At 45.8% G+C, this 10,674-nt stretch overlaps 1 pseudogene; it reads left to right on the top strand.

Annotated features, from left to right (window-relative positions):
* The first annotated feature begins 9,586 nt into the window (after positions 1-9,586).
* LOC105725535 (putative elongation factor 1-alpha-like 3) overlaps positions 9,587-10,674 on the top strand; it is a 53,889-nt pseudogene continuing 52,801 nt past the window's right edge.

The raw sequence follows: 10,674 nt of genomic DNA, 5'->3' as shown, positions 1-10,674 counted from the left end.
CTCCTAACCCACCAAGCTCACTGCGATGCTGGTGTTTGAACCCAGCAGCCACAGGTCCAGAATCCTCATGGTTATATGCTACACTAGGTTACTTCCCTTTGAAGCAGGACCGGCCACGAGAAACAGACCTTTCGGACACCGAACTAGGAGGGAAGAGGTGATTTATTTCAGCTGGGAGCAAGGCGACACATTTGTCTAACAGCCAAGCTCCTCTAACAAAGGGAAGCTCTGCCTTTATATAGGCTTACAACTCTAGATATACGTGAAAGGGTCTTGGGTTTACAGCCTTAGAAATTACATGTGAAAGGGTCTTGGGTTTACAGTTTTAGAAATTACATATGAAAGGGTCTTGGGTTTACAGTTTTAGAAATTACGTGTGAAAGGGTCTTGGTTGATGGAGGAGGAGTGGAGTGGGGGTTTGATCTTGTTTAAGTAAAAACAGTGCCTTCCGGAGAGATTCCCCCATGCTATGCCTGCTATCTATAGGAAGGGGATTTAGGAGGCACCAGTTGGTCAGCCTTTTCTTCTATTGGAATGTAGTGTGGAAGTCAAGGGGGAGGTGATCTTAGATGCTTGGGTCTCCTTCCTCACCTTGAGTAGTGATAATGTTGAATTTTCCCTGAGTCTTGTACCCCTGGGAAAGAGTAAAGATAACAGGAATTGCTGTCACCCTTTTGTGTTCTGGAAAAAAGTTAACTGCAAAGAATCGGCCCTCCCCTGTAAAACTTAAATAAGACTCCAGGACACCCCCCTGTTGTTTACCTGTGAGAGCAGGTAAACAAGACACAGACCCTCCAAGTTCTCATTCTTTGTCTTATAAGTGATTACCTGAACTGCTTGTCCCACTAATCAATCGTTATGAAATGCTTGTTAACCACTTTGGTTAAGATGCTCTCCTTCCTCCAGGCACCTGAACTTTGGCTCACCCTGGACCTGAGCCAGCAGACAGCCCCTCCTCAGAATAGGCTGGCCTCGGGTTCATATATTCTCTGATCTACTAACCCATCATTTCACCCTTTCACCCCACTTCCGTGTTCTTTCTAGCCTTGTTTTCTCCTTCCTATAAAAGAAAAGCTCTTTTTGGCCTAGCCCTTGTGGTCATAGTGTGCTCTCTTTTACAATGGTCTCCCTCCCCCTATTATAATAGACCCTCCTGCCCCTTGCATTAATCCTTTCAAACAAAAGCCACTCTTTACTAGGTCTGAAGCTGTTTTGACAGTGGATGGGCAGTTACTCTACAGAGACTATAGTAGGGCAGGCACTAGAATCTCCAAGTTACCCACACAAGCACCACAGCAAGGGCCAAAGGAGATTTGACCCTGGTACCCCTTGCTTCCAGAAGCTACAATGATCAGGAACTGGGTTCTGGCTGTTAATGGTGGGTATAGAGTGCTGCCAGTCAGGCAGAGACAAACACCCCTTTTACCAGCTTGTTTGTGTTTTCAAAACTGGCTTGTTGAAATGAATTACAGGCGCAGATGAAATGTTTTCTTAAAAGAACTGCAGTTTTCACCACGGGGTTTTATCCCCCCACCTCCTGTCATTCCCAGCAGCCTTAGAATTGGCCATTAAACTGACAGACCCATTTGAATGCTGCAAAAGGCACTGAACAAAAAAGGCATCATTTAGGCCCATATTTGTGACTTTTCTCCATTTGATCAGAAGCCTGTGATTTAAATATATCCAAGTGTGCTGAGAACATTTGTGACTTAATTATCAAATTTATTTAAAATATATACATACAAACAAAGCTCCAGACTTGCAAACAACATTTAGCCTGGCTGTGAAAGAGACATTTAATTTAGTTCAATTGCTTAAAAATAGACATGAAAACCTCCCACGTCTTGGCTCTTCCACTGATGCCACCTGGATTTTCCAGGTGGAGGGCTGCTCATTTAGTGATTCTTTGCTTTCAATTTCATTTCAGCATGTGACCTTCAGCAGGGAGCTAGCTAGCCTAAAATGACCTTGTGTGAAGACTGAGAACAAAATATGAGGTGTTGAGAGATTTGGATATCCTAGTCTCTTCCCCAAATGACAATTGCTGACAACTTTCAAAAACCTTTGTAGAGAGTTAAAGGAATCATCCTTTGATCAGGGTACATCATAATCATTGATCTATGCAAGGTCATTTCTGGTTTTAATTCTCTAGACCTTTTTATCTTCCATGTCCTTCTCCAATAGGTAATCATTCTAATGTGTTTGATGTGTATCCTTTTATTCACATGTGAAGTTTTTTTTTTCAAGAGTTGAAGAGGGATCAGTTATTAAACATAAAACATTAAAAAACTTAATTGTTATCTAAGTGCTCAATGAAGGATAATAAATATATGCAAACTTACAAAATAAAAAAAAAAATACGAGGTGTTTTGTTGAGTGGGTTTCCCTGGGGTACAAGCAAAAAGCTCCCGACATAAAGTCAGGCAGACCAGGATACTTTCTGTCTGAGCCTCAATGTCCACCTCTGAAGTGGTTATGTTGTCTGGGATACATGCCCTGTGGTTCACTGTTGTAGCCAAGAAGATTTAGGACATGGACACACATGAGGAATTTAGGAGCGGAGGTTTAATAGGTAGAAGAGGAGAGAAAGAGAAACAGCTTCCTCTTTAGAGGAAGGGGTCTCCGAGTGGAAAAGACTGGCTGGCAGCAAATGCGTGAATTTTATAGTCCAATTTGAGGAGGCAGTGTCTGATTTACATAGGGCTCATAGATTGGTTTGATCAGGTATGACGTTTACATAGTGCACACAGAAGGCTTGTCACCTTGCCTTAATCTTATTATGCAAATGGACTTTCCAGTTGATCAGCGCCATCTTGTTTGCTCCTTATACGTGGCTGGCAGAGAAGGGAAGATGGAGCTGCCATCTTGAAAATGTCTAGTCTTTAGTTCCTGCCAGCATTCATGTAATCTCCCAGCTTGCTTGTCTGTTTGCAGCTTAACTTTACAGACTACTTTTCGTTAGAAAATGATTTGGGGCTGCTTTTCATTAAAAAGAAAAGCCTTTTACAAGGGTAAAAGGCTATTTGCCTAAGTGATTTCTTAACTTCTGTATCACGTCCATGAAATAGGTATGGTGAACCCTAAATATCTGAGACAGGTCTCAGTCAATTTAGGAAGTTTATTTTGCTAAACTTGATGCACCTGTGACACAGCATCAGGAGGTCCTAATGCCATGTGCCTAAGGTGATTGGGGCACAGCTTAGTTTTATGCATTTTAGGGAGACATGAGACATTAATCAATATGTGTGAGATGTACATTGGTTTGGTCTGGAAAGGTGGGATAACTTGAAGCAGGAGGGGGCTTCCAGGTCATGGATGATGGATAAGCGAAAAATGGTTCATTCTTTTGAGTTTCTGATTAGCCATTTTAAAGGACCAGATACGCATTTATCTCAGTGAGCAGAAGGGTGACTTTGAGTTCTGTCTGTCCTTAGTCCACAAGGAAATCTCTTGTGGACAAATTGTGAGGGAGGTATGTAGCTTTTTTATCTTACTAGTCATCTTTTCAAGGAGTAGAATAGGAGGCAGGTTGGCCCTAAGTAGTTCCCAGCTTGACTTTTCCCCTTTGGCTTAGTGATTTGGGATTCTTGAGATTTATTCCTTTCACAGTATGATAACCGACCTCCCAAGGAGGTAGTGATGGTTAGATAAGGTGGTTAAATGTCTCAAGCTACACACTCTGTTCTCTTGTCTGTCCCAGAATTAATTTATTCCAACCCCCTACTCACCAGCTGGCAATGACACAGGTCACCCTTCTGGTTCTGTGTCCAAGGACCCCTGTGGGTGGTGTGGAAATTCTTAAAATACACGTTCTTGGGTACTGCTTCTGAATTCTTTTGATTCAATAGTTCTTAAGTCAGGTCCAGCTACCAGCCAGCAGGCTGGCGAGGGTTTTGCATTTTCACTGGCTTTCCAGAAAACTCAGAGGGAGATGGCACTCACATTTTTGGAAATGTAGCCGATGCCTGGAGAAGTAAAGCTAAGAATGAAAGAGGGTTCTAGAAACTGCATAAAGCTGACCTAAAGGTCAGGCCCAGAGCTTCATGGCTGGGGCTGGGTCCTCTGGCTACTGTTGTAAGACCCTTTTCCATCAGCACTTTTCTGTGTCCTCACGTGGAGCCACGATCCAGGCCACAGCCAGGCCAAAGCTCCTGGTCAAGACAGCCTCAAACATTAGCTCCTTTATAGACTAAACACTACAAAACTACTGCCTTCCCCCAGAGCACCCCAGGAGACATTCTTTTAGGTCCTTAAATTGACAAAAGATCTTGCTTGCCCACCCCCACCCCCAAAATAGGACCTGTCACTCACTCTCTACTCATTAATTCAACAAATATTTGTCAAGCATGGTGCTTGATGTGCTTGAAATGCTAGGAGTGGTGGCTCATGCTTGCAATCCCAGCATTTTGGGAGGCTGAGGCAGAGGATCATTTGAGCTCAGGAGTTCTAGACCAGCCTGGGCAACATAGCGAGACCTTGTCTCTACTAAAAATCACAGAAAGTAGCCAGGTGTGGCAGTGCATGCCTTTAGTTCCAGCTTCTTAGGTGGCTGAGGTGGGAGAATTGCTTGAGCCTGGGAGGTTGCAGCCATAGGGAGCCATGATCACACCACTATACTGCATTCCAGCCTGGGCAAGTGTCAGACCTTGTCTCAAAAAAAAAAAAAAAAAAATGACCAAAAAAAATGACCTATAAGGTGCATGTTTCTTTTTCTCATTTATTGAATCATTTGTGCTGTAAATATTTATTGAGCATATATTTCATACCAGGCATTGGGCTGAGTGCTTGTATCTGTTGTCTGTTACCACAAATAATGCTATGTAGAAAACCATTCCAGAATTCAACAGTTTAAAACAAAAGTCTGTGGATCTGCTGGGAAGTTTGCTTATCTGGGTCAGGCTCTGCTGATCTTGGTGGGGCTTGCTCATGTGAGGGTAGCCTCATTCCAATGTCCGGCATCAGCTAGTTGTTGGCTAGGACAATGAGACCGCTAGACTAGTAGTCAGCTACCAGCCAGCAGGCTAGCCTGGGCTTGTTAACAGGAAGTGGATTCCAAGAGGGGGACAAGGAGCTGCAAGCCTCTTAACCCATAAACAGCAGAAATCACTTCAGTGGGCTGAATCCAGTGGCATTCCATTGACCAAAGTCACAAAACTAGTCAGATTCCAAAGGTAAGGAATGAGAATTCACTATCTTTTTTCTTTTCTTTTTTTTTTAGAGTCACGGTCTCATTCTGTCGCCCAGGCTGGAGGATAGTTGTGTGATTGGTGTGATCATAGCTCACTGCAGCCTCAATGTCCTGGGCTCAAGTGATCCTCCCAGCCCAGTCTTCTGAGTAGCAGAGACTACAGATGTACACCACCATGCCTGGCTAGTTTTTAACTTTAATTTTTGATAGAAGTCCGGTGGGGGTGGGGGTGTCTCACTGTCTGGTCTCGAACTCCTGGCTTCAAGTGGTCCTCCTGCCTCAGCCTCCCAAAGTGCTGGGATTACAGGAATGAGTCACTGCACTGACCGAGAATCTATTACTTGATAGGAGAGGCTTTAAGTCACATTTCAAAAGGCTTGGGTATGGGTGAAGGATGATGTCAAGTTTTGGTGCGATTTTTGCAGTGAACACACAGGCAAATCCCTGTCTGCATTCTAGTGGTGGGAAACAGGAAATTAGAAAATTATATGCATTGTTATATATATTATGACTCAATCAGGGGAGGGAGGACAGTGGTGCCATATGCATGTGGAGTGGGGGCTACTGGTTTCCATGGAATGCCCAGACACTCTCTGATAAGATGACACCTGAGCTGCAACCTGAAGGAGGTGAGGGAGTAAGTCATGTGGGGCCATGTGTGGGAAGAGAGTTCCAGGCACAGGGAAGAGCAGGTGTGCTGGGCATTTAAAGAAAGAGCATAGAGGGCCAGGTGTGGTGGCTCACTCCTGTAATACCAGCACTTTGGGAGGCTGAAGTGGGCGGATCACCTGAGGTCGGGAGTTCTAGACCAGCCTGGCCAACATGGAGAAACCTTGTCTCTACTAAAAATACAAAATTAGCTGGGCATAGGGGTGCATGTCTGTAATCTCAGCTACTTGGGAGGCCGAGGCAGGAGAATCTCTTGAACACAGGAGGAAGAGGTTGTGGTGAGCCAAGATCGTGCCATTGCACTCCAGCCTGGGCAGCAAGAGCGAAATTCTGTCTAAAAAAAAAAAAAATTACCCAGGCGTGGTGGCAGGTACTTACAATCCAAGCTACTCAGGAGGCTGAGATGAGAGAATTGCTTGAACCTGGGAGGCAGAGGTTGCAGTGAGCTGAGATTGTGCCACTGCACTTCAGCCTGGGAAACAGAGTAAGTGAGACTCCTTCTCAAACAAACAAACAAAAACCAAACAGTAAAAAAATTAGCTGGACATGGTGGCACATGCCTGTAGTCCTAGCTACTTGGGAGTCTGAGGTGGGAGGATTGCTTGAGCTCAGGAATTCAAGGGAGGCTACAGTGAGCAGTGAGCTATGATCCTGCCACTGCACTCCAGCTGGGGCAACAGAGCAAGACCCTGACTCTAAAAAAAAAAACAAACAGAAATAATAAATAGCAATAATTATGAGGAGTGTGTCATGTTAGATGACATATGGAGAACCACAGGCACATGTCACAGGTTCAGATCAAAGGTGAAGGGTGTGGCAGTTTAAAAAAATGACCACAGATGCTTTGACACTCCTCCCTTTGAGTGGCAGGCTGGAGTGGTGTACGGCAGAGGTGACATTATGGGACTTCTGAGGCTGGGTCATAGACAGCAGTGTGGCTTCTGTTTTGTTTGCTGGAGCACTCAGGTGCCTGGCGCTCCCACGTAAGGAGTCTTCCCAGCCCAGGAGCCGGCACTTGCATGAATGAACCTTTGGAAGGTTCCAGCCCTGAGCCATGTGCGTCTTCCCAGCTGAGCCCTAGACATCATAGAGCAGAGACAAGCTGTCTCCTCTGTGCCATTTTCCAGCTCTCATAAGTCTGCAAGCATGGTGTAACAGTTATTGTATCCTGTTAAGTTTTAAGACAGCACAGCAACAAATAACTGGAAAGGGGGTAATTCAGATACCTCGCTGTGGAGAGGAGGTTGCTTCAGGCAGAGAAAATAGCTGGTCTGCTGGGGCGGAGGCAGGGTAAACTGTGGCAGTGATTTAGAGCAAACTCCCCAAAGTCTGGGTGCTCCTGCTGGTGGTACAAGGGGTGACTGGGAAGCACTTTCTTCCATACCAAGGGGGTGTTGAGGGGTAGCTGTTGTCCAGTCATTCCGTGAGGAATTTCAACTGAGTTTGCCTGTGTTCAGGTCATGACAACTGTGTTACCATGGCCACCTAGTCTATAGGGATGACATGACAACATTGTCTGCAAGGTGCATTCCAATTTCAGATGTCAAAATGTGAAAAAATGCCCCTGAGAATGGATAAGGAGGAGTAAGAAATAATATTAGGGGTTGGCAGAATATGGCAAGTGTTGCAAAGGGGAAGATGGCTTGAGAGCAGGCACATGGCAGGAGGCCAGGGAAATTGCTGGATGCAGATAGGCTTGCTGGACACCCCTGCAAACTGCCCCGTAGTCAGTAAGCAGCAGACCCAGGTCTGGCAGCCTCCAGGCCTATTCCATAGCTTTTTGTCTCTCTGTTGCCCACCAGCATTCTTCTAAAAACTTGGAAATGACTGGAGCAGGAAAGGATGAGGTTAGGGGAGTGATATGGTTTGGCTGGGTCCCCATCTCCAAATCTCAGTAATAATTTCCACATCAAGGGTGCGGCCAGGTGGAGATCATTGAATCATGGCAGTGCTTTTCCCCATACTGTTCTCATGGTGGTAAAGAAGTCTCACGAGATCTGATGGTTTTATTAATGGGAATTCTCCCGCACAAGCTCTTTTGCCTGCCGCCATGTAAGATGGAACTTTGCTCCTCATTCGCCTTCAGCCAGGATTGTGGGGCCTCCCCAGCCATGCGGGACTTCAGCCGTGATCCTGAGGCCTCCCTAGCCATGTGAGACAATTAAACCTCTTTCCTTTGTAAATTACCCAGTCTTGGGTATATCTTTATTAGCAGCATGAGAACAGACTAATATAGGGAGGAAGCTTAAAGCTCTGGGCTGTCTTGAGGAGTGCTACTGTTTGGATGTTGTTTGTCTCCAGAGCTCGTCATGAAATTTGATCCCCAGTGTGGCCGTGTTGGGAGGGGGCCTAATGCGAGGTATTTGGATTATGGGGCAGATCCCTCATGAATGGCTTGGTACTGTTCTCATGGTGGTGAGTTCTTGCTCTGGCAAGACTAGATTAGTTCTCTTGGGAATGGATTAGTTCTTGCAAGAGTGGATTGTTTTAAAGCAAAAATACTCTTCATGTTTTCTCCCTTTTCCATGTATCTCCTTCCCCTTTGACCTTCTCTTCTGTGTTGTGATGCAGCCTGAAAGCCCCCACCAGAATCCAGGGCCATGCCCTTGAACTTCCCAGCCTGCAGAACCATGAGCTAATGAAACCTCTTTTCCTTATGAATTACCCGATGTTGGTAGTAGATAGATCTATGCAAACCTACCCTAAAGTGTGAGGAAACTGAGAGGCCTAAAGAATAGGCTGACAAATCCAGTTTCTTAGAAAGAAACATTTAATAGGGACTTACAAACAGAAGCCATGTCTGTATCTTGGGCAGTAGCAGGTCAAGATGGTGGATCCCCACGTGGCTACCCCCTAGACCCAGGGCTTATTACCTTAGGGAAGAGGTGGTTCAGAAGGGATGTGCAGGACAACTGAAGTATGATGAACATCAGGGTTATATGACCCAAGGGCAGGATTTACAGTAAGTACCTGCTCTTACATGAGGAACAATAGATAAACTGGAAATCTTAGAGACCTTCCTGGTAGATTAGCATCCAAGATGGAGTTGCTTTGGCCTCCACACCCAGTCTTAGGTATTCTTCTGTAGCAACGTAAAGCAAGAGGGAACAGTCTGGCCTCTGCTCCTCAATATTGTATTTTTAAATCTTTTTAGAGATAGGGTCTTTCTCTGTCACCCAGACTGGAGTGCAGTGGTGCAATCGTAGCTCACTGCAGTTTCTAACCCCTTGGTTCAGGTGATCCTCCCACCTTGGCCTCCCAGGTGCTTGGATTGTAGGTATGAGCCACTGTGCCTGGTCCTCAGCATTCTAGAGCATTCTCGTGCCCTCCACGTTGGACACTACTGGAAAGACATTGGGTGCCACCCAGCTGCCTCTTTGTCCTGCTGACCCCATGCAGGAGGTTTCTGGGAGCTGCATCCCACCTGTTGTGTTCATCCCGTGGAGGCTGCAGCAGAGGGAAGAGTGGAGTGATACGTCCTGTCCTAGCCCGTGTCCACAAGGAGAGGTCCTGATCATGGGACAGATAACTTGGCTGATTTTCCACAAGGAGTGAAGGGACCTTGATAATTATCATCATCATTATGATTGACTCTGATTGTTCTTAACACTAGAAAGAGTCACCATTTCTTGAGTGTTTACCATGAGTTGGGTGCTTTATGTATTAATGCAACGTCTCATTTTATCTTTGCAGGGCACTGGAGACACTGGTAATAATAGCTCCATTTCAAAGAGGAGGACACTGAAGCCCAGGCAGTAAGTAACCTGCCCAAGGTCACACTGTTGATAAGATGTGGGAAAAGATATGGCCCCAGCTATGTCTGATTTCTTTTCTTCTCTCCCCGCCCCGCTTTATTTTTTAGACGGAGTCTTGCTCTGTCACCCAGGCTGGAGTGCCATGGCATGATCTTGGCCACTTCTTGCCTGGGGGGTTCAAGCGATTCTCCTGCCTCAGCCTCCTAAGTAGCTGGGATGACAGGCACCCACCACCATACCTGGCTAATTTTTATATTTTCAGTAGAGATGGGATTTCACCATGTTAGTCAGGCTGGTCTTAGTAGAGAATTTTTAGTAGAGATGAGGTTTCACTGGGTTAGTCAGTCAGTGGATCACTCCTGGCCTCAAGTGATCCACCCACCTTGGTCTCCCAGAGTGCTGGAATTACAGATGTGAGCCACTGCACCTGGATTTTTTTTTTTTTTTTTTTGAGACAGGATCTCACTTTTTCACTTGAAGCTGGAATGCAGTGGCATGAATGATCAAGGCTCATTGCAGCCTTGAACTCCCGGGCTCAAGTAATCCTCCTGCCACAACCTCCAGAGTAGCTGGGACCACGTGCACATGCCAGCCTGCCTGGCTCACTTTTTGTTTTTAGTAGAGATAGGGGTCTCACTATGTTGCCCAACTCATCTTAAACTCCTGGGCTCAAGTGATCCTCCTGCCTTGGCCTCCTGAACTGTTGGGATTACTGGCGTGAGCCATCACATCCGGCCAATATGTCTGATTTAAAAGCCTGTGCTCACACTTTGGGAGACCAAGGTGGGTGGATCACCTGAGGTCAGGAGTTCGAGACCACCCTGGCCAACATGGCGAAACCCCATCTCTACTAAAAATACAAAAATTAGCTGGTTGCGCACCTGCAATTCTAGCTACTTGGGAGGGTGAGGCAGCAGAATTGCCTGAAGCCAGGAGACAGAGGTTGCAGCGAGCCAAGATTGTGCCATTGCACCCCAGCCTGGGTGACAGAGTGAGATTCTGTCTCAAAAAAAAAAAAGGACTGTGCTCTTAACCATTGCATTGCCATGATGTCATGTCCAT

Source organism: Aotus nancymaae, unplaced genomic scaffold (assembly GCF_030222135.1).
Source record: "Aotus nancymaae isolate 86718 unplaced genomic scaffold, 86718_ANA_hifiasm-v0.15.2.pri h1tg000049l, whole genome shotgun sequence".
NCBI classification, from domain to species: Eukaryota; Metazoa; Chordata; class Mammalia; order Primates; family Aotidae; genus Aotus; species Aotus nancymaae.
The sequence above is the reverse complement of the archived record's forward strand: the minus strand, read 5'-3'. Positions and strand labels throughout refer to the sequence as shown.